The sequence below is a fragment of the Plecotus auritus genome (assembly GCF_963455305.1).
Source record: "Plecotus auritus genome assembly, chromosome: 1".
Lineage (NCBI taxonomy): Eukaryota > Metazoa > Chordata > Mammalia > Chiroptera > Vespertilionidae > Plecotus > Plecotus auritus.
The window spans coordinates 136,350,208-136,375,914 of record NC_137770.1 but is presented as its reverse complement, the minus strand read 5'-3'; positions in this window follow the sequence as shown (position 1 = coordinate 136,375,914).

Genomic DNA, 25,707 nt, shown 5'->3' with positions numbered 1-25,707 from the left:
GGCCTCTACTATGATCAATAGCAAATTCAGGGGGTGGGAATGGGTGCATATTTCTTAGCATGACTATTAAGTACATTGCCTCTGATCTGAAACATATTTTACTCTTTAAGAGTCACCAAATTTTTAATGTACAATATCAATAGAGAAATATTTGTTTCCATTATAAAAAGGATAATAATTTTATTGACTCTAGAAATCATTAATTTATTACAACTTTGCATTATTTTGTCTTTATTGGCACTAAAATGAAAATATTTCAGTATAATAATACCAGTACTGTGAGGACAAGTTTATACCTCATTCTGATGGTTTTTGTTTGTCTAACTTACTTCATGATAGTTTCTAAAATAATTTAGTGATAGTGGTATCATCATTCAATAGTGCTGAGTCCCTCTGTTAAGTATGGATCAGTTTGATGTATAAACACTCTATCCAAATTATTCCTTACAGGAGTTCACAATGAAGAAATTTGTATTTGGGGTGTATTATTTGGCTATAATACCTTCTGCTATATGTAACAGAAAAGTCCCAATCCCAAAAAGGTGAAATGTAAAAAATGGTTTTGTCATGTAGAGTAAAGCTGCTCTACGCTAGGTGAGTTGGAGAATACAGTAAAGTCATCACAGACCCAGAGTTTTCTATCTTGTCTCTCTGCCGTGTTTATTTTGGCGGCTTTTTCTCTCCACGGGGTTACAAGATGGTTGCTGCAGTCCCATGGAGGCTGCGTGGTGAAACAGTAACATCCAGCGGGAGTGGGGCCATCTTTTCCTTGTCTCTTTTTATGACCATAAAAACTATTTCCAGAAGCCTCTCTGTAGACTAACTCTTTTTTCTCACTGGGCAAAATCACAAGGCATGTCCATGCCAATGGAACTGCACTATGACTGGCTAGATTATTCAGGCTCCACTGTGGGGCGGGGGCAGGGACCAAAGCCCATGGGGAAGGATGAAAGGGGCAATGGCTTGGGTTAGGTAACTGAGAGGGATATACAAAGGGAGCTTGACAATAAGTGATGATAAAACTTGGCACGAAAGGAAAATAAGGGAGAACTCTGAGAACCATAAATAACATTAATGCTTGTCTTTTTAATTTATCTGGAGAAAAAGAAGAAATAAAACTTAATTTTGACATCTATATGGTTTCTTGTTCTGGTCAATTGTCCTCCTGCTGTTGATGAATACAGTTATTCCATTTGTGTATTAGAGTCCTGCTCGCTTAATAGATCCCTAATGAAATTAGCAGAGGGTTTGCGTTTCATTCCGTAACTTACAGACAAAAAAATGTATTAGACACCTACTAGCATTTTCATGCCATGTAACTACTACATGTTTTATTTTACTTTATTTTTTTGTTTTTAAAGACTATTTAGTTATGATATTTTAAAAATCAATTTATTTAAAGAGTTGCAAAATAAATTGTATTCTGTGGATTTTTTCTAGCATTAGTTTCTAGAATTTTTATTTTTATTTTTGGTGGAGTCATCACAGTAGCAGTAAGAATTTAAAGTCAAGACTATTAGTGCTTTCAAAGCATAGTCATTTGGAATGTGCTTATTATTATAAAAAAATAACATGTCTGTTCTCTCTAGGAAGCCTGGAGCTAAAACATAGATACATGATAGTGAGATATAAGCCCTCCAGTATATCTTAGAAGCAAAAGAATAAAGAGAAATGTGGTGTCTAGAGGGTAAACTCGTGAACTCGTTGATATATACTCAATAAAATTTACAAAGGATATGGTCAGTGCTGTCTGTGGTGACCAGGATATGGGAAGACAGGTTGGAACAGAGATCAGTAGAAAGTCAAGAAAGAGGTGACAGCATTTAATCCTGATAAGATATGGTCCCAGATATGTTCTATATCATTAGAGTAGAACAAAAGGATAAAGGATATACTTATGTTATTTTTTCTACATGTTCATGTATTTTGTTACAAACTTTCTCCTCATTACCTACTTATGTTACAAGACTTTGCTTTCCCTGATCTCATTTTATCCTGGGGTTTCTTTATAATAAATTTATGATATTTTATTATAAATATTTGTTGTCTTGCTCTATACTTCCCTGGACATTGACAATAGAGATATTGCTTCATTATCCAGTGTCTCCAGCATATTGTAGAGTACTACATACATAGTTTCCACTCAATAATGAATGAATTTCCACATTGATGCATAGGTTCAATTTGAATAAAATAAACCCATAATAATATATCCTCTTCCTGTTGCATCATCAACCTTTTCTTACAAAAATATTTTTTACCTAAAAGACACTTTTAACCTTTTGAGGTGGATTGGTACTAATAGCTTCAAATTAATGGCTTCCTTTCAGTCTGGCCCTCTGCAATGTGATTTTGCAAACTCCTGCCTTTGAGGCATGGATCTATTTAATTATTCCTGTATTTGGGCCATCTTAGTAATATTCTTTAGACAATATAATGGAGAAGAGAGTGGTTGTGCCAGTTTGGATTCTGAGTTTCAAAAAACTTTGCACTCTTCTGTTCTGTCCTGGAATCTTGTACCTGCTTGTGAACCAACCAAGGCTAGTTTGATGGAAAATGCAATATCATGTGGAGACTTTTCACCATTCCTTTCCACACCTACTAAAAATGTTAGCAAATGCAATAAGACAAGAAAATGAAGTAAAAAGTATAGAGATCATGAAGGAAGAAATATAACTTGCTTTGCTCACAGATATTATGAACATCTATGTAGAAAATCTGAAAGAATTGACAAAAACTTCCTAGAACTAAATAGTGATTATGTTGTAGGATATAAGGTTAATATAACAAGTCAGTCACTTTCTTTTATGTCAGAAATGAACAAGTAGAATTTGAAATTAAACACACAATACTATTTACATTAGCAGCCCCCCAAATGAAATACTTAGGTTTTAATCTAACAAAATATGTATAAGATCTATATAAGAAAAACTACAGTCTTCTGATAAGTGCAATAAAAGAATGAATTAAATGGAGAGATATTCTGTGTTTATAGATAGGAACTCGGTATTGTCACACTATCAGTTCTTCTCAATTGACCTATAGATTCAACATAATCTCAATAAAAATCACAGCAAGTTAGTTTGTGAGTATTGAAAAACTGTTTCATAACCAACATAATATTGAAGGAGAACAACAAAGTCAGAGGGCTAACAGTATCCAATGTCAAGACTTTCTTTTTACACTACAGTAATCAAGACACGATAGTGTTGGTGAAAGAATAGACAAGAGGTCAATGAAATGGAATAGAGAGCCCAGAAATAGACCTCTATAAATATTGTCAACTGAAATATTGCCAACCAGTCTTTTATGAAGAGGAAAAGCAAAACAATGGAGCAAAGATAGTCTTTTCAACATATCATGCTGGAACAACTGGACATCCACATGCAAAAAAAAAAAAAAATGAAAGTAGACACAGTCCTTACACATTACAAACATGGACTCCAAATGGATCACATACTTAAATGTAAAACACAAAGTGATAAAACCTCTAGAAGATAACTTAGGGGAAAATCTAGACAATGTTAGGTTTGGTGATTACTTTTTAGATACAACACCAATCCATGAAAGAAATAATTGATAAGCTGGACTTCATTAAAATAAAAAAAAGGTTGCACTGAAGACACTATCAAGAAAGTCCCTAAGTTATCAACAGAACAAATCATAAATATGATTGCCAATTTCTTATCTGATGTCTTCCCTTGGAGGTCTCACAAGAGACCAGTTGGTGGTCTGATACTGAATCCTTATTTTTGCCTTCAAGGTATGTTTCTTACCTACTCTTCCTCTTGGTCGATAGTAAGCTAAAAACCTGAAAGTCTTTTCCTTCCCTCTCTTTCACCTCCCAAATCAGTTCATTCGTAATTCCTGTTAATTCTACTTTTAAGTTATATTTTGTCTCGGTTTCTCTCCCTGTCCACAGCCACCACTCTCGTCCAAAGCTCTGTCTTGCCCACGGAAAGCCTCCTAACCAGTTTCCTCCTCCTTCTGTTGCTCTCTTCTAATCCAGTCTACTCAGAGCAGCAGAGTAAACTCCTAAAGATAAAAAATGCAAACCAAATCTTAACATCTGCTTAATACCCTGCAGGGTATCTCGTTATAATTAGAATGAAATCCAAAGGCTTTACATGCCTTGGTCTCTGATTATATTCTCTTAGACCTCGTCCCCTGTTCACCACACACCAGCTGCACTGGCACTCTTTCAGTTCCTTGAACAGGCCAACATCTGTGTCTGGGAGGCTCTTCTCAAGAGTATTTACATGGCTGGCTGCCTCTCATCCTGCTGGTTTTGGCTTAACTTCACCAGCTCAGAGAATCCTTTTCTGACCGCTCTGAGTCCTTTTCCCACCGCTATTTTCTATAATAGCATCTGATTCCCTTCCTTCATAATACTTTGCAATTTCAAATGCATCTTCAAATTCAGAATCTCTAATTGGTTCATTTTCCTAATCTCTTATTCTTATTTCTTAAAAGTTATTTCTTCCTTTTATCTCTTAAAGAAACCTCACCACCTATATTGTATTTTATGTTTTAGTTTGTGGTAGGCTTTCTCTTGTGTTTTTAATTCTTTCCTTCCCAAGTCCATCTTTAGTCTCTGCTCCACCATCAGACAACCATTCTTATTTTATATATGTATCTCTTTAATTATATATGTTCTCTTAAATATGTGTGTGTACCATTTCCTGGGCATGGATGTATAATTTACAGTAATGTTCATGGTTTGTAGTCTTCATTATATTTCTTGCTCTTTTTACTCCATTATATGTTTTAGAAATCTATGTTGCTGTGTTCATCTAGCCATTATTTCTAAGTGCTACATACTATTCTATCATACTCAACCTATTTGTTGCCTCAACCTCCCAACTACCACTAAAAGCCTACAACAAATATACTTACACATACTCTCTCTGGAACTGCTTCTTTGGGAATAAAAATTCAGGAGTTTACAGGCCATAGGAAGTGTCATTATTAAATTTGATAAAATGTTGCAAAATTGCCCTTCAGAATGTTTGCTCTAATGTATGTAGTCTCATGGTCTGACTAATATTTGGCATTTATTCTATTTTCTATTTTTTGTTGATTAGATAGATATTATCATATTCCATTATTTTTAATTTGCAGTTTTTCAATTACTATATGTTTAAGCATCTCTTCCTATATTTGTTAGCTATATAGAATTTCTCTCCTTGTCCATTTTTCCATTAAATTTCAAATACAGGTACTGAACTTTTTTTTTGCATTTTTTAAATGAAAAATTTTTAAAATTACAGTTTATACAGTCAATTTGTTTGATTATTTTGTATTAGTTTCAGGTGTACAGCCTCATGGTTACACAATCATATACTTTAAAACGTGTTCCCCCTGATATTTCTAGTACCCACCTGGCACCCTACATAGTTTTTATAATATTACTAGAGGCCCGGTGCATGAAATTTGTGCATGGGGAGGGGGGTGTCCCTCAGCCCAGCCTGCACAGTCTCCAATCTGGGACTGGGATCAGGCCTAAATGAGCAGTCAGACATCACTCCCACAATCCAGGACTGCTGGCTCCCAATGTCTCGCCTGCCTGCCTTCCTGATTGCCCCTAACCACTTCTGCTTGCCAGCCTGATTGCCCCATAACCACTCCCCTGTCAGCCTGATTGATGCCTAACTGCTCCCCTGCTGGCCTAGTCACCCCCAACTGCCTTCCCCTGCAGGCCTGGGTCCCCCCGAACTGCCCTTCCTTGAAGGCCTGGTTGCCCCCAACTTCCCTCCTCTGCTGGCCTGGTCACCCCTAACTGCCCTCCCCTGTAGGCTTGATTGTCCCAACTGCCCTCCCATGCAGAACTGGTCCCTCCCAACTGCCCTCCCCTGCTGGCCATCTTGTGGTGGCCATCTTGTGTCCACATGGGGGCATCCATCTTTGACCACATGGGGTGGCCATCTTGTATGTTGGAGTGATGGTCAATTTGCATATTACCCTTTTATTAAATAGGATTGACTATATATTCTATACTGTACTTTACATCCTTGTGACTATTTTGTAACTGCCGATTTTTACTTATTCCCTTCACCTTTTCCAACCCAGTCTCCTAACACCCCTTCCCTCTAGCAACCATTAGTCTGTTCTGCATATTTATAAGTCTTTTTCTATTTTGTTTCTTATATTGTTCTTTTGAAATTTCTTTTTATTTTATTGATTTTAGAGAGAGGAAGGGAGAGGGATAGAGAGATAGAAACATCTATGAAAGAGAAACATCATCAATCGGCTGCCTTCTACATGATTCGAGCCCACAACTTGGGCATGTGCCTTGAAGAGGAACTGAACTGTGGCCTCCTGGTTTGTGGGCCAAGGCTCAATCTCTGAGCCACTCTGGCCAGCCTCAACTTTCTTTCAGTTCTGCCTTTGTAGGCCCAAGATCTTTAGAATCTATAATGTACTTTTGGCACTGATTTTCTTTATTTGTTTGATAATTTGGGGTTGTGAACTCATTTTTTCACAACAGAATCTTCCTGAATATGTTCTAAGCTTTGGTGCCTCACTACAGAGCTTGGTTGTGTTGGTTCTCCACGGAGGAGATTTTTGAGGAGAACTTAGAAGTGTCCTACCTGCTTTATTCTATACTAGAGGCCCAGTGCATAAAAATTCATGCACAGGAAGGGGGGTCCCTCAGCCTAGCCTGCCCCCTCTCACAGTCTGGGAGCCTTCAGGGGTGGGAGGTGACCCGGCGATCATGGGAAGGCGATGCCCCATCGCACCTCTGCTGCTGCCACTGCTGGCAGTGCTATCCTTGGCTGGCCCTGGGTACTTGAGCCTTGGGCGACCCTGGGCAGCTGGGCAGCCACCATCCAAGGCTTGCCTGCACCTCAGGTCGGCCATGGGTGGCTGGGGGGCTGAGGAGACTTAGGGACTCCAGAAGCAGGCATGCAGAGCGGCAGGGCTAAAGGGACTGGGTGCTTATATTCCCCCCTTATTGGCTGTGGGTGCTGCAATCTTTGAGGGCAGGACAGTCAATTAGCATATTCCCTCCTTATTGGCTGTGGGCACTGCCATCTTTGAGGGTGGGGCAGTCAATTAGCATATTCCCTCTTTATTAGATAGGATGAGCTGCTTCACAGTATTTCTACTTCACAGGAAATTCACTTTCTTTTTTTAAAATATATTTTTATTAATTTCAGAGAGGAAGGGAGAGAAAGAGAGAAACATTAATGATGAGAAAGATCATTGATCGGCTGCCTCCTGCACACCCCCAACTGGGGATCCAGCCTGCAAACCTGGCATATGCCCTGACCAGGAATTAAACCTGGACCTCCTGGTTCACATGTCCACACTCAACCACTGAGCCACTCTGGCCAGGCTCACTTTTTCATTTGGGGAAGCAGCTATGTATTTTTTAACTTCCTAAGAAAATTGTCAAAATTTCTCTGGGTATAAGAAGAAGAGTTTTGAACACTAATACCAATATGTTTAACTGACCTTCTATTGAGAAGGCTTTTTTTGGTTACTTGAACACTGTCTCTGCCTCTCATCCACTTGTTTATTAGTTCTGTGAAGGCAGAAAGTATGTATATTTCACACAACACATCCTTGTATTATTAGTACCTAGAGCAATGACTGCCCCTGGTAGTAACTAAAAAAGTATTTCTGAATGAAAGAACGAGTAAAACATGCAGCCCAGGGTTTCCTACACAGTGGGGATCTCAATGAATGTTAATGCCTTTATTTTATCCTCTTTTCCCTGATACTTAGTAAAATTACTGCAATGGTACATAGTATATATTATAGATGTGAGAAATAAAAACAAGGACAGACAAAACTGCCTCAAATAGAAAAGTGGCAATTCAAAACCTTTCATCAAAATTGGTTAAAAATAAATGAGTACAAACCTTAAAATTATAAAAGAAGAATAGATCTCACTGGAAAGAGAGGATAAGGCCAAAAATAATTGTAGGAAGATTGTCTTCAATAATAGGATTACACAGGAAAGAAGTAGGATGAGAAGTGTTATCCATATTGAATCTGATCTACTATGCTAGATTGGACATTGTTAAGTATATATATATATATATATATATATATATATATATATATATATCCTAATATATAAAAACCCAGGGTCTGTAACATCCAAAATGACCGAAGGCTCAACTGACTGGAAGTTAGTGCTGGGTTACTGTGGCGATCCAGCATTGACTGCCAGCCACTGTGGCCGCCGTGACCCAGCACTGACTGCTGAGGGGGCTGCGGATCAGGCCGGAGAGAGGCCTGGACAGAGAAGTAGGGTCTGATCTGTAGCCTCTGTGGCAGCTGTTGATCAACCCTTGCCTCTCACTTTTTCTTGGGGCCTGGCCAGCAACTGGGCCTCTCTTTCTCTTGGGCCTCTGCTGGGACTGCTGATCAGCCCTGCCTCTCTGATCAGGCCCGTTGATAGGCCCAGAGATGCTGACTGGCATAGAAACTGCCCAATTAAAACCAAATCTAGGTGAAATGTGAGGAGCCAATAGCTGCCTAGGAGACAGAGTTTTCGATGCTGACTGGCTTAGAAACTGACCAATCATAACCAAATCTGGGTGAAGTGCAAGGAGTCAATGACTGCCTATGGGGCAGAGCTTTTGATGCTGACTGGCATAGAAACTGACCAATCAGAGCCTAATCTGGGTGAATTACAAAGGCAGAACCTAAGGTGGGGGGCTGAGGAGGGGTTTTAAGGGCAACAACTGTTTGGTGTAAGGTGTAAGAAAGTGGTTTAATTCTTTAATGACCGGTTTGGCAGTATAATGCACATGTCTGGCAATCAGTCCAGATATAGGGATTATGTATTTTTATCTGCCAAGAGCATCTCCTCCTGATGAAAAAGCCCCCCCCCCCCATTTAAGCAATCCTATCCTATATAATCTATACCACTAAAAGGGTAATATGCTAATTAGACTGGGTTGACCGGCCATCTTCCGGATGTCTGACTTTCTTCTGGACAAAACCATGGTGTGGGGGGGGGCAAGGCAGAGGCCATTAGGGGTGATCAGGCCAGCAGGGGAGGGGAGTTGGGGGTGAGATCAGGCCTATTGGGGAGGGGAGTTGGGGGTGAGATCAGGCCTGCTGGGGAGGGCAGTTGGGGGCAACCAGGCTGGCAGGGGAAGGCAGTTGGGGGCAAGATCAGGCTGGCAGGGGAGGGCAGTTAGGGGCGATCAGGCAGGCAGAGGCAGTTAGGGGCAATCAGGCTGGCAGGGGAGAGCAGTTAGGGGTGAGATAAGGCCAGCAGGGGAGGGTAGTTAGGGGCAACCAGGCTGGCAGGGGAGGGCAAGTTGGGGGTGAGATCAGGCCGGCAAGGAAGGGCAATTGGGTGTGATCAGGCAGGCAGGAAGAGGCACTTAGGGGCAATCAGGCAGGCAGGCACAGGCAGTTAGGGGTGATCAGGCAGGCAGGCAGGTGAGCGGTTAGGAGCCAGTGGTCTCAGATTGTGAGAGGGATGTCCAACCACCAGTTTAGGCCCAATCTCACAGGGATAAGGCCTAAACTGGTGGTCAGACATCCCCCAAGGGGTCCCCGATTGGTGAGGGTGCAGGCTGGGCTGAGGTAACCCCCCCTCATGCATGAATTTCATGCACCGGGCCATTAGTATGTAAATAAAGCAAGAGTGATTATAAATGTATACCTACAAATTATAGGGTTTTATTCATATTGAAATCATAAAGGTAGCAACATTTTTCTGAGGAAAAAGGTATATGTAGCCTAAACTAGATGGCTAACAATCAAATCCTATAAATTGACACATGTAAGAGGCATGATTACAAAGATAATTAAAAAGATACACACCACCAAAATTGGTCATACATGTGCTTTTTGTCAAAGAAGAGAGGCACTAGGTGTGAAGATCTACAGGGAGAAAATAATGCCTTATATTTACCAAGCATTATAAATATACCACACACAATGTTCTCTGTTTGGGGTTTGACCATCTAAGGTTCAGAATGGCCTCTGATGAAATACTGGATTCTTCTCCACATTACTAGTATAATTTTTAAATAAGATTTTCTTTTTTAAAGAGCAGTTTTAAATTTACAGCCAAAATTAAGAAACAGACATTTCTCATAAATCATTGCCCCTATACATACATAAGTTCCTTCATTATCCACTTCAACCACCAGAGTGTTACAACCAATGGACCTCCATGGACACAATCATCCAGAGTCCATAGTCTACATTACAGTTAACTCTTGGTGTTGCACATTCTATGGATTTAGACAAATATATAATGGCATGTACCTATTATTGTAGAATCACACAGAGTATTTTCATTGCTGACCTATCATTTTAATACAGCTCTCTTATAGTCACTTTGCTCAGGGTAATTAATATTCCCATCTGTAAATTCTCACCTTTCATGTTCCCCATGTCCTTTCTACCTACATCATTCCTGCAAAGTCTAAGTTTTCTTTTCTGACCCAGTTAATGTTCCCTTCTTTGGAACCCTGCCCTACAGTTTGTCTGTAACATCTATTTAGCAATTAATTATGTTTGGCCTTTACTTGCAATTAATATTTAATGTTATTTTTATTTACATAAATTAATGAGTACTCATTTATAGTACCTAATAATTTTGTGATTGGCTCCCGAGGAATCTGTTGGTTTATATCTTGGCTCTCTCTGTGATACCTATCTCTACACATGCATTTCCTCAGAAGTATACAGAGTATGTGACATCAGACATTAGACTGAAAATTCTGTTTAATGCCTTCTTTCCCTTTGTCTTCTATTTATTTAAAAGAATTTAAAGTGAATTGATCTATTTTCTTCTCACATCTAAAGTGTGCCACCCTGATCTCTGAGTAAAAACAAAACAAAATAAAACAAAACTTGAACAAGTTTTTGAAAATCTGGAGTCATGCAAACCTGCTTTAAAACCCTACTTCTGTCATTTACAGACTTTGCAGTTGAGGACATGTTTCTTAATCACTCTGATCCCTGTTTCCTTCTGTCAAGTGTAAATAAAAACCTATTGCTTTGTGATATTTTGCCGGAAGCTAATTCCAGCAGGTTATAAATACAAGAAGTTCATCAACAGGTTGGTGAACCTTGAGCCTTCATAAATGCAAGGGCTGGAAAATCACGTTATTGCCTGTTGGAAACAGCTGAGGGCATTTCCCCAAACCTGAAAAGGATGCATAAATGATTGCTTGCTGCCAGACAGCTGAGGGCATTTCAATCTACATGTTATTGCCTCCTGCTGGCCAAACACCTGAACAGCCGTAGACAGTTTCTCAAATCTGGCAATGGATTCTGTCACTGGCCTTTGATGTGCACATCTACCTTGCCTTAGGACAATTTGTGTTAATAAAGAGCAATGGGTCCTGAGACAGGGAGGACTTGGTTTCTTTAGCTAAGTCTCCTCTGGCACCCCAAAATGCCTTCCAAATTTATGTTTCATCTCTAGACTTCAATAATTTACCGCAGCCCTTCTCCAGATTCCTGAACCATTTTAGATGCTGGACAAGACCCCTGGCAATATTTCAACAAAATATCTGTGAAAACTACCTAATAAGGGTAATGACTGTGAGTTATTAATTACCATAAAAGTACTAATAAAACAAAGTCAAATATTTTGACTGTCCAAGTTGAAATCAGGCCTCTGGCCTCTTCAGCTTTATGACTTTAACATAATCTGGGCGATAAATATATCAAAGTGCTTATTTGACCTATTTTTCAACTTGGGTAGAATTTTTCTCTCATTTACACAGTGCTTTTCATCACTTAAAAAAAGTCAAAATATTTCTGTTGAACTGAATTTCAAGTGGTCACTTAGCCTTCAAATGTGTATGTGTGACCCTGATTTTAGCATTCCTCTCTCCTGCTCCAGCCACATTAAAGATAACTTCTCACTAGGATATTCAGGAAAAAAATTGTATGCATCACATCAGTTCTAATTCAGTTCTATGCTAAGATTGCCTTTTTGTGCTGTATTTTTATGTAAACCTAGGCTAAAACCCCCGATTAGTGCTAAAAACATATCAGAATTCCCTTAACTACCGTCTTTCTTCTCATAATGCTTTTACCACTTTTATATCTTCACAAAATTACTGTGGTAAAATCCTAATGTGTTTCATCTTTCCTACTTCTACTTTATCATTTACAAAGTCTAGATAGCTATAACAAACTTTACTGGGGAGTTGATATATGTAATAGAAATTACTATGTGGGAAACACAAAATGCATTTTGAATAAAGCTTTGAAATATCACACTACAGAAGGTCCTTGGGTACCGGTTACGTAGGGGATCTGTTTCTAAGGCGCGACGTAATGTGATTTTCGCCGTAAGTCGAAACCCACTTACATAAGCACCTACGTCACTCACATGGAGTTCATACACAGCAGTAATGAAGTGAAACAGTAAAAAAAAATTAAAAAAGATAACAGTTCCTGACCTTTACTTGTGGTAAATACACTAAATAATAAAAAACATAAAGCACATATGTACAATATGCAAAATGTCGCAACTTTTTAAAAAATAAATAAATGGGAGATGGCGATGTAACCACGAAATGATGTACATTGAGTCCGACATAATCTGAGGACTGTCTGTACTCATAAACTATGGCAAGAGAACAAACAGGTTAAAACTATTTCAGATCTCATAAATGTACCTCAGAGCCTTACTCTTCTGCTTTCAGGACCACCGCAAAGCGTTTCACTTCTCACAAATCTCCATCTAGGAAACTCCACTCCTGTCCTTGCTCTATTTTGGGACATAACATTTCCCAGAAAGCTATGAGGCTGAGCTTAGCCCTCCAAATCTTGTTTCTTTGGAGGATTCCCTCCAGTAAGACATGCCTGTCTCTCTCCATTATTTTCTGGTGTCCAATGGTTTACACATATATGCACAGATACTAATGGCAAGACCAAAATCCATGTTACAAATAGAAACAATCCTCACTCTGATTGTAATCCTGCAGAACCACCCCTCAATGAATGGGAGAAAAATGCCTCTTTATGTCATTATGCTGAGCAGTGTTAGGCTTTCTTTTTATCCCCTACGATGTTTAGGTTATGCTCAGTCTTTCCAGTACATAAAAATAAGGAGTCATTATGACATTGAAAATTGTAGCACTTCCTTTTCTATTGACTTCAGAGAGAAGAGAAAAGAGAGAGAAAGAGCGAGAGAGAGCGAGAGAGAGATCGGTTGCCTCCCACACACATTTTGACCAGGGATTAAACCCACAACCTGAGTATATGCGCTGACAGGGAATCGTACCTGCCACCTTTTGGTGTATAGGATGATGATCCAACCAACTGAGCCACACTGGCCAGGCCTGTAACACTTCTTGTGTGTGTGCGGTTTTTTTGGTTAATTCTCACCTGAGGATATTTTTCCATTGATTTTTAGAGAGAGTGGAAAGGAGGGGGAGAGAAAGAGAGAAACATCGTTGTGAGAGAGACACATCAATTGGTTGCCTCCTGCATGCACCCTGACCAGAGCCGGGGATCAATCTGCAACCTGTAAATGCCCTTGACTGGAATTGAACCCTTCAGTCTGCAGACTGATGCTCTAACTGGCTAGGGCACTGTGCCACTTCTTGATGGACAACACTTAACTGTACAGAATATCCACAGTAACTTCGAGCTTTTAGAGGTTTAAAATTTTTTATATCAGGTCAATTCTTAATATGTGTTTATGTGTGGTCTGAGGCACCTTAAAAATAAATATACTGAGCAAATTGTCAGGAATTTCATCTGTTTTTCATTAGATCAGGAATAATGGAACATTAACTATAATGTCTTTTTGTTAACAAGATCCATTCTTTTTGTTAACCATCATGTTGGCATTTCCAGAAAATGACATTATTACACTAAAGAAACAAGCAGTATATAGCACAGGCATTCTTTCCAGTGAATGCACATTGAGGTAAGGAAGGGAAGGGAGTAAGGAAATATTACTTACTCAGGTCTATTAGGTGCTGGTCCTTTTATACATGTAATTATGCTTAATTTTTACAGTGACCCTTGTAGGTAGGAATTATTTTAAGAATAAATAAACTGAGGCTAAAGTAATTTAAGAAACTTAGTGTTCACAAGTCAAATAAAAAAATAAAAATAAAAAAAGGAACTCAGTGCTTTCAGAACTCTAGGAATAACCAAAGTTTGCAACACTCTGTGTTCATACAAGAAAAATTACTGAATGTTGGTAAAAACAGCATAACTGTGGCTTGGAACTTCTTATATGCCCATTCCCCTGTCTTCTGCACCATGGTAACTCTGAAAACCAACAACTTTTTTAGTCAAGTAGCCATGAAATCCAGCCACTTAGAGGTCATTAGAGAGGGAAAGAATGCATGTGAATATCTTCAAAATGGCCCATCCCAAGAAAATTGTCAATATTCAACTTGTTTCCAGATTCCTAGAAAAGTCCTTCATGGGGTTTATGTCTACCCTGACTCGGAGTTCACTCAGCGGAAGAAGCCTTTTTTCCAGGAGTGTGTCAAAAAACCATCAGCATCAATTACAGTAAGTCCTCATTTAGTGATGTCAATAGTTGTACAGATTTGAGTGAACTGATATATAACAAAACCAGGTTTACCATAGGCTATTTGATATAAACACGTGTTTAAGTTCCTACTGCACCTCATCAAAGCTAAAATGCTGTAGAACGAAATGACGTTATTCCAGGACCTGCTTATTTAGCATCACAGATAACTGAGAAAATGATACCTGTTGGGGAAAAAGAAGAGGCACTGGACACAAAACTTAAACGGAAAATCAGAAAAATTTTATATTTACAGGAGGCTTTTAGAAGCTTGAATATATTACAGGGGATATTAAAGTCTTCATGTATGTACATGGCTGTGAGCATGTACTGGAGAGACTTGAGAGAGCCCTAATTTTCACATTTGGCTGAACATAAAGCTCTGCACAAGCTGGAAGCAGAGGCTACGGGTAGAGTTGTAAACTGCCAGACCCTCAGCAAAGAGCAGGGGATTAAATGATTCAAGGCATTTAAGGAAATCTCTGTCTAATCATTAGCCTACCATTAGGCTAACCAAAATGAGACTTCAGTAGCTGCATATAAAGAAATAAAGACTGCTAAGAATTAGTCCAGGAAACTCACAAGCAAATAGTAATTACTACAACAACAAAAACAACAAATAGTAATGAAAACCAATTCTGGGGATTGGGAATCTTATTTTTAGAGTTGCTACATTATAATATTACTAGAGGCACAGTGCATGAAATTCGTGAATGGGGGTGTGTGTCCCTCAGCCCAGCCTGCACCCTCTCCAATCTGGGACATCCCTCTCACAATCCAGGACTGCTAGCTCCCAACTGCTTGCCTGCCTGCCTTCCCGATTGCCCCTAACCTCTTCTGCCTGCCAACCTGATCACCCCCTAACCACTCCCCTGCCAGCCTTATTGATGCCTAACTACTCCCCTGCCAGCCTGTTTTCCCCTAACTGCCCTCCCCTGCAGGCTTGATCGCCCCCAACTGCCCTCCCTTGCAGGCCTGGTCCCTCCCAACTGCCCTCCCCTGCCATCTTGTGTCCACATGGGGGAAGGATCTTTGACCACATGGGGGCAGCCATCTTGTGTGTTGGAGTGATGGTCAATCTGCATATTACTCTTTTATTAGATAGGATAAAGGCCTGGTGCATGGGTGGGGGCCAGCTGGTTTGCCCTGAACAGTGTCCCAGATCAGGGTGGGGGTTCCCTTGGGGCGTGGGGTGGCCTGGGCAAGGGGCCTGTGGTGGTTTGCAGGCCAGCCAAGGCCCCTGGCGACCCAAGTGGAGGCCCTTGTATCTGGGATTTATTTATCTTCTATAATTGAAACTTTGTAGCCTGGAGCAGAGCCAAGCCTTCTGCTTGCTCCGTGGTGCCAGCCATTTCTATTGGGATTTATGTATCTTCTATAATTGAAACTTTGTAGCCTTAAGCGAGGCCTGGGCCGGCCAGGGTGTGCAGAAAGCTTGGCTTCCTCCATCACTGGGAGCAACCCTAGCCTCCTGCTCTTTCCAGCTCCGTGGCTGCCACCATTTCTGTTTGGATTTATGTATCTTCTATCATTGAAACTTTGTAGCCTTGAGTGGAGGCCTAGGCCGGCAAGAGCAGGTGGAAAGCTTGGCTTCCTCCATTGCCGGGGAAACCCAAGTTTCCCTCCTGCTCTCTGTGGCGATAGCCATCTTGGTTGGGTTTATTTGCATATTTGTTCCTGATTGGCTGGTGGGTGTGGCTTGTGGGTGCAGCGGAGTGATGGTTAATTTGCATATTACTCCTTTATTAGATAGGATTAGAGGTCTGGTGCACAAAATTCATGCACTCAGCAGGGGGAGGGATCCCTCATCCCAGCCTGCGCCCTCTTGTAGTCCAGAAGCCCTGCGATCAATCGCCTTGCTGAGGGAGGCCCCACCCACCTGCCGCAGTGCTGCCGGCTGGGTAGCCTGGGCCTCCCTCTGTGGGGGCGATTGTGGGGCGATGGCGGGGCCCCTGACCAATCACATCTCACCTGCCTTGGCTGGCCTGGTGCCAGTGCGTGTCATAGTGTGGTCTTCTGACAGTCGTCCAGACAGTCATTCTGCTTTCGGTCGTTCGGTCAATTTGCATGTTACACTTTTATTATTATAGATAACACCAGTTTTGGGGCAAAAAAAAATATAAGGGAGAGAAAAGGAAATCTGGTCCATGCAAAGGATTAAAATCAACCAATGAATACTGGAAGCTTAGATATTGAATTTAATAGAGCTTGAACTTTAAATAAGCTATTGAATAAATTTAAAGAATGAAAGGAAACCATGTCTTAAAAATTAAAGGAATGTATGATAATGATGTTATAGTAATAGACTATCAATATTTCAATAACAATTATAAAAATACTCACATAGAAATTTTAGTGTTAAAAAGTACAATAATTGAAATGAACATTCACTAGAGGTATGCAATTACAGATTTGAATTGGTAGAAGAAAGCATTAATAAACTTAAATATAGGTCAGTTGAGAATATCTGGTTTGGGCAACAACAACAAAAAATAAAGAGAGAAAAAGAGAGAGAGAGAAAGAGAAAGAAGAAAGAGAGAGAGAGAGAGAGAGAGAGAGAGAGAGAGAGAGAGAGAGAAAGCCTCAAACCTCAAAGACCCATGGGGCACCAACATGTGCATATTATTTACTGTATTTACCACAAGAAAAAGAAGGAAGAGGCAGAAAAATATTTTAAGTTTAATGGTTGAAAACTTCCCAAATTTGGTGAAAAATATGAATCTACACATTAAAACAGCACAATAAACTCCAATTAAAATTAACACAAAAATATTCACACCTAGACACATTATAGTAAAAATGTAGAAAGCAAAAGGCAGAGAAAAATCTTTACAACAGGAAGAAAAAAATGATTTATTATCAACAAGATATTGCTCTATATGATCAACAGTTAACAAGAAATAGACTTGACCAGTACTATAAACCATCTAGATATAAAAGATATCTATAGAAGGTGGGAAGGAGGTTGGAGAGACAGGAAAAAAAGGTGAAGGGCATTAAGAAGTACAAATTGGTAGTTATAAAATTGTCATGGGGGTGTCAAGTACAGCATAGAGAATATCTATATATATAAAACCCTAATATGCAAATAGACCATGCGGTAGAACAACCAAACAACCGAACAACCAGCCACTTTGATGTGCACTGACCACCAGGGGTGCATGCAGTATATGGCGGGCATCGGCCATGGTGGAATGGTGGAGCAGGTGAGCCGGGGCACCAGACCAAGGTCTGTTGCGGTCATTGGGGTGAGCCTCTGGTGGTTACTGAAAATTCTTTGCTCCCACTTGCCATGGTCCTGCCCTCCACTCGCACCTGCTGCTGGTGCCGGCCCTGCTCGCACCTGCTGTTGGTGCCTAGCGCCGGTCCCGATTGCTTGGTGCTGTCAGCAGGTGCGAGTGGCAGCTCCTGGCCTCAATCCCCCCAGAGGGCTTCTCTACCTCCCCCTGCTCCTGAAGGGTGATCCCACTTGCACCTGATGCTGGTGCTGGCCCCAATCGCTCTGCATTGTCAGCGGGTGCAAGCGGGGTTGGCACTGTCAGCGTGTGCGAGTGGCAGTAGCGGGAGTGGGGCTGCCGGCAGACAGGGGACCAGGGGTCACGGTGGGAGGGGTCCAGGTGGGGGCATGGAGGATGGGCCGAGACCCGCCCCTGTGCCCACTGCAACCTCGTGGCCCACAGTTCCTTTCAAGGTGCACGAATTTGTGCACTGGGCCCCTAGTATTAAATAATATTTTAATAACTAAGTATGGTGCCAGATGGATACTAGACTTACCAGTGTGATCACTTTGTAAGGTATATAAATGCCTAATCACTATGTTGTAGTCCTGAAATAAATATAATGTTGTATATCAAACTGTAATTGAAAAATAAATTAAAAAAAGAAAAATATATCTAAGAAATATATATTATAGAAAAAATATATATTACATACACAAACTAAGCAGAAGGAAGAATATAAGGAAATAATATAGATTAGAGAAGAAATAAATAAAATATAAATTGTAAACCAAAAGACAGAATCCAGAAAACTAAAATTTGGTTCTTGAAAAGATCAACAAATTAATATACCAATAGTTAGAATAAACAAATAAACAAAAAAAGATAGACTCATTACACACCTAAAAAGATTATAAGGAAATTATGTGAACAAAAATGCCAAAAAACTGCATAATCTAACTGAAATGAACAAGTTCCTAGAAAGATGCAAACTACCCAAATGAAACAAGATGCAGTCCATGTTCACAGATCATAAAACTATTATTGTTAAGATGGGAATAGTTTTCAAAATGATCTATAGAGTAAATGCAATCCCTATCAATTTCCACCAGCCTTTTATTTTTAACTGGCCCTATAAGTCATTTGGAAATGTAAGGAACCCAGCATCACCAAAACAATCTTGAAAAAGACCCAAGTTGGTTAATTCACACTTCCTGATTTGTCTCCAAAGCTACAATAATCACAATTGTCTCCAAAGCTACAATAATCAAAACAGTGAGTTAACTGCCACAAGGTAGATAAGTGAAATAGAATACAGATCCCAGAAATAAACCCTTACCTTTGTCAATTGATTTATAACAAGGTGTCAAGATAATTTATCGTGAAAATCATGGTGTTTTTAACAAATAGTTCTAGATATTCATATGTAAAAGAATGAAGTTGGGCCCCATGCCACACCATATAAAAATTAACTCAAAATGGATTAAAGTTATAAATTTAACAGTTCAACTACCAAGCTTTTAATGAAACATAGAAGTAATTCTTATGTTTTATTAGTAATTTGTTAGATATACAGTAATATCAAAAGCACATGGGATATACCCAAATGTTAATTATGAGTTGCCTAAAGTGAATTCTGCAATTCCACTCACAGATATATAAATAAGACAAATGTAATTATGTCAGTATAAAACTCTGTACACTGATGTTCATAACAGCATTCTTATAATACCTCAAATGTAAACAGCTCAAATGTCCATCAACTAATGAATGGTAATTAAAATGTGCTATATCAATACAGTGGAATATTATTTAGAAATGAATAGAAATAAAGTACTAATATATGCTATAGCATGAATGAACTTTGAAAACATTATGCTAAGTGAAAGAAGTCAACAAAAAGAAAAGGTGTTGTATAATTCTATTGATATGTAATGTCAAGAATAAGCAAATCTAGAAATCCAGAAAGACTAGTTAAGGCTTAGGCCTGGTGGTTGGAGAGTCAATGGGAGTGACAACTAATGGGTGTGGGATTTCTTCTGGGCGTGATAACAAAATTTTAAAATTAGATTGTGGTGATGAGTCACAATTCTGTGAATATACTGAAACCCACTGAAATGTACACTTTAAAAGAGTGAACTAATGGTGTGTGAATTATATATTTAAAAAAAACATAAAAATGTATAACACAAATGCAGTGTCCCTATCCTTTGGAGTATGTAGGAAGAATATCTACCATATATAAAGTACCCTCTTTGGGTCAGCGACTTAAAACTGTCATTCCTTTTAAATGACCATCTTTTTATTATTATTATTAAATATTATTATCCTTGTTATTTTACAGATAAAGAAATTGCACATTAGAGGTTAACTGCTTTCCTTAGAGTCACACATCTGGTAAGTGCTAAGAGTCCAAGTCTGTTTTTTTTGTGTGGTTTTTTTTTTTGCAAAGCCTATATACTTTATGTTCACCATCCTGTGGTGCAATGAAAAGATGCTTTATTGCAATCAGTTGTAGCTTGTCATGTGGTACCTCTGTTTTTTCTCTAGAAAGGGTGATGTAGAAGTACTAGCCACCCCCATTTTAGCTTTGATTACTGGCGAAAACAAGTTGAAGAAAATGTTAAATTTTCTTTTCTAACAGTTACCACGTTATTAATCACTACTTTCAAAGCTGGCCAATTTGTGACATGCTTATTTGGCATACTACATGGAAGTGGTTACTGAGAGGACAGATGCTTATTGTCTGTCTGTAAATTTTGACTTCAGAATAAGGAAGATGAATGTTTTGGGGCAGGGGATTTTTGTTAGTATAAAAATAGGAGTTTTTGTCCTGGCTGGTTTGGCTTAGTGGGTCCTGGGTGCAATTCTGGTCAAGGGCACATACTTCGGTTGTAGGCTCCATCACTGACTCTGGTCAGGGTGCATGGGAGAGGCAACCAATTGATATGCCTCTCTCACATTGATATTTCTCACTCTCTGTCTCCCCCTCTCCCTTCCACTCTCTTAAAACAATGGAAAAATATCCTCAGATGAGGATTAACAAGAAAAAAAATTAGGAGTTTTCTCGTAAACTGATTAAAAATGTAGGCCTTCACTTCCACAAAGCAATTAGGAAAAGCAAGAAATAGTTTTCAGATATATGCATTGGTTTTGGGTTGGTATTGTTATATTAAAGTTGAAGTGGCTTTGAGACAATTATATAAGCATCTACGTACATTTCTTTGACATTTTTCAATTAAAAGAATTATGCATAGAATTCTTTTAAGAGGCAAACTACCTTAATACATAGTAATGAATTCTCTGTACAGAGCATTTGAGGAACAAGGTACTTATTCTCCCAGGATCTCATTTTCTAAAACAAAGTGTTGTGTTAGCTAGTCCTGAAGGTCCTTTCCAGATCTTTGATTATATGACACTCTGACTAGCACACAGAGGCACACCTGCAATCCTGTCGAGAGTTCCACAGAATCATTAATGATTATTCATGGCATGGGAATCAGAGGTAGCATTGACTCTGAAAGCCGATCCTTCTCACTGTAGAATTGCACTCTTGTGTTACAGTGTTTTTGTATATGAGAAACGCCACCTGCCAGTACTTGAAGGTCTCTGAGCATGAGGAATCGACTTCGTGCCCTTCAGGTTAAAACATCTCCTGCAAGCCCAGCACAGTGTACCTGTGGTGAGGGCAGTGGGATGGATGCTCATATTGCTGTCTTTTAGAGCTTGTGCTACACATATCCTGCTTTGTCTCTTATTATGAGATTCAAGACAAATCTGGATTTTTAAAACATTTTTATTTTTAAGTTAATGTTTGTTTTGCTTTTAAACAGATTTTTTTTTGAATTCTACTAAAAGGAATGTCCTTCTAGGTCCTTAAAACTATCTTTCTCTAGAGAAGTTCTATAGTAAAAGAAGAGTGATTATTTGAAAATAAAAGTATGTCCTAACATTATCTCAATTAGAAAGAAAAAATTATAAATAATTGACAGTCAACAAAACAGTCTTTATTCTTTTTTATCCTCACTGTAGATATATTTTCCTTGATTCTAAAGGGAGAGGGGGAGAGAGAGAGAGAAACATTAATGGAAGGAAGACACATCAGTTGGTTGCCTCCCATATGCTCCTGACCAGGGATTGAACCTGCAACCTGGGTATATGCTCCCACAGGGAAATGAACTCATGACCCTTTGGTACATGGGATGATGCTTTAACCAACAGAGCCACACCAGCCAGGGTACAGTTTTTATTCTTGATTCTCTTCTGACTATATTCATTTTTAGCAATATAAATGAAAATTATTCATGAGTTCTATTAGCATAAAAATTAGCAGTCTAAAATTGGGACAATATTTCAAAAAATTAATTGAGACAATATTTTAAGTTTATCTTTATTCTTAATTAGCGAGATGAGACTAAAGATATACTAACACATTATTTTAAAACCAAACTTTCTTTAAACCAGATTCTTTTTAGTTAAATTTCTAGAATAGTTTGGTCCAAGGCTGAGAACAGTCAGGGTTACCATAAAGGGCAGCCACTTACTTAAAAAAAGGTTGAATAAGGATTCTAGGGACTAGTCATTTTTTGTTGCTAGAATTATTCTGGGCTATGTTCTAAATTACTGCTACTTATAACTTCAGGTGCTTAAAGAACCAGAAACCCATAGCAATGAACTAAAGAGACATAATTTCAAAACTTAGAACTCTTTACAACACACAAAGCACTCTCTTTCTATAATCAGATATTGTAGTTATTTTTTTGTAGTATAAGTAGAATATATGTAAAGTATTTTTAAAATGTAAAATACATAGAAAAGAAAATTAAAAATTGTTCTTACTAATATTTTGATATATTTCATTGTATAATAATCTTTTTTTTAAAATATATTTTATTGATTTTTCACAGAGAGGAAGGGAGAGGGATAGAGAGCTAGAAACATCGATGAGAGAGAAACACCGACCAGCTGCCTCCCACACACCCCCCACCGGGGTCATGCCCACAACCAAGGCACATGCCCTCAACCGGAATCGAACCCGGGACCCTTCAGTCCGCAGGCCGACGCTCCACCACTGAGCCAAACCGGTTTCGGCTGTATAATAATCTTTTAATAAGCTTTTATACTGTGTGAATCTAGATGGTATTTGTGAGGAATGCAGCAGAAAAATAATATGAGATAATTCTGGGGAAGTTGCATCAAATGGTTCTATATCCTGAAAGAATATTCTTATTTTTTTTCTTATATTTAATTACTTTTTATTTTTTATTATTTAAAAAAAATCTTTATTGTTGAAAGTATTACAGATGTCCCCCTTTTTCCCCAGATTGTCCCCCTCCACCCAGTTCCCACCCTGCCATAGGCCTTCACCACCCTATTATCTGTGTCCATAGGTAATGCATATATGCATATAAGATCTTTGGTTATTCTCTTCCCTCCCCCATCCCCTGTTCCCTCTAAGATTCATCAGTCTGTTCCATGTTTCCTTACCTCTGGGTCTATTTTATGCAGCAGTTTATTTTGTTCATTAGATTCTTTGTTCCTTTATTTTGATTTTTAGATTCAATTGTTGATAGAAATGTATTTATTTCCATTTTATTGTTCATATTTTTAATCTTTATTTTCTACTTCTTCCTCTTCTTAAAGAATACCCTTCAACATATCATGTAATACTGGTTTTGTGGTGATGAACTCCTTTAGCTTTTTCTGTATGTGAAGCTCTTTATCTGACCTTCAATTCTAAATGATAGCTTTGCTGGGTAGAGTAATCTTGGTTGTAGGTTCTTGCTATTCATAACTTTGAATATTTCTTGCCACTCCCTTATGGCCTACAAAGTTTCTGTTGAGAAATCAGATGAAAATCGTATGGGTGTTCCCTTGTAGGTAACTAGCTGCTTTTCTCTTGCTGCTTTTAAGATGCTATCTTTGTCTTTAACCCTTGGCATTTTAATTATGATGAGTCTTGGTATGGACCTCTTTGGGTTCCTCTTGTTTGGGACACTCTGCATTTCCTGAACTTGTAAGTCTTTTTCTTTCACCAGGTAGGGGATATTTTCTGTCATTAACTCTTCAAATAGGTTTTCAATATCTTGCCCTCTATCTTCTCCTTCTGTTACCTCCATAATGTGAATGTTGGTATAATTGAAGTTATTCCAGAGGCTCCTTTCATTATCTTCTTATTTTTGGATTCATTTTTCTTTTTGCTCTTCTGATGGGTTTTTTTTCTTCTTCATATTCCAAATCATTTATTTGATTCTTGGAATCCTTTACTCTTACTGTTGAATATTTTAAAATTATTCTTTATTTCAGTTAGTGTATACTTAATTTCTGACTATTCCTTTTTCATGTCTTTGATGTTCTCACTAAGGTTCTTGAAATTCTCACTAAGAACCTTGAAAGTCTCACTAAGTCCCTTGAAGCTCTCATTAAGATCCTTGAGCAACCTTACAACCATTGCTTTGAACTCTGTATCCATTTCATTTAGTTCTTTTTCTGGAGATTTCTTCTGTTCTTTCCATTTGTGACATGTTTCTTTGTCTCTGCATTTTGGCTGCTTCCCTGTGTTTGTTTCTATGTATTAGGTAGAGCTGCTATGTCTCCTGGGATTGGTAGAGTGGCCTTGTGTAGTAGGTGTCCTGTAGGGCCCAGTGGCTCAGCCTCCCCAGTCACCTGAGTGGGCACTCTAGGTGTCCCCCTGTGTGGGCTGTGTGCACAGTCTCATTGTAGTTGAGCCTTGATTGCTGTTGGCTTCACTAGGAGAAATTGACCTTCAGGCCAATTGGCTGTGAGATCCAGCTGTGTAAAGTGGAAAAGCTGCTGTGCAGGGGACTCTATTATGGAGCAGTCTTGTTTCAGTGGGGTTTTGGTGCCCTCAAGTCTACCCCTCAAGTGTGTCTCTTGTGGATGTGTAGAGTTGCAATCTGGTATGGTCTGAAGTTGTCCTCTAGGTGCACTGGCTCTGGGACCTCCAGGAGGTGCAAAGTCAGCCATTGCTTGGTGCCACCCAGCAGGACTACAGAGTGATCTGAAGATGGTTGCTACTTGTATTGGGCTTTGAAGAGTCCAGGGAAGGCCCAACTGTGAAGCAAGACAGACTGGTGGTAGTTCTGGGTCTTGACCCTTTTATTGATGGGTATGGGGCATGCTGATGTCAGCTGCTGCTTGTTTGAGAGATTTAGGAATGTATGAAACCTGAGCAAGGACAGGCTATTTATATGGAAAAGTGGCCTCAAAGAGCTTGGGTAGAGCTGAAAATTGGATGGGGCAGGGTCTCAGCATGGAGTGAATAGTGTGAGCCAGGCTGATGGAAACTCAGATATGGGTTCCTCCCTGTATGTCCCTGGATCCACTAAAGTCACCAACCAGTGCTGGAGCCAGAGAGAATGAGTCTAAGTAAGTTTATCCACTGGCCCTTTTAAAAAAATATATATGTTTTTATTGACTTTAGAGAGAGAAGAAGGTAAAGGGAGAGAGGGATAGAAACATTAATGAGAGAATAACATCTATCAGCTGCCTCCTGCATACCCTCTACTGGGAACTGAGTGAACTTTTGAGGCATGGGATGATGCTCAACCACTGAGTCACACCAGCCAGGCTGCACCAGCACTTTACTCAACTGCCTGGCTCTCCAGCACCCTCTGTGTCACTGAACCACAATCCCTGCTGGTTTTTACATCCCAAAGTTATGGAGACTTCTCTTCCCAGCTCTGGGACCCTGGGATTGGTGTCTGGTGTGTAGCTGGGACCTTTATTCACACAGGAGGCCTCCACAGTAGAAATATCTCTCCTGACAAAATGCCACATGTGGGTGTCAGAGCAGCCTGTTCCATGCCTCACCCCTTCCTACCATTCTCATTGTGCTTTCTTCTTTACTTCTCTAGCTGTAGGACTTTCATTCACCCAATTTTAGGCCATTCTGAATGATGGTTGTTCTGTATTTTATTTATAATTTTGATGTGGTTCTGAGAGGCAGTGAGTAACAGTGTTCACCTATGC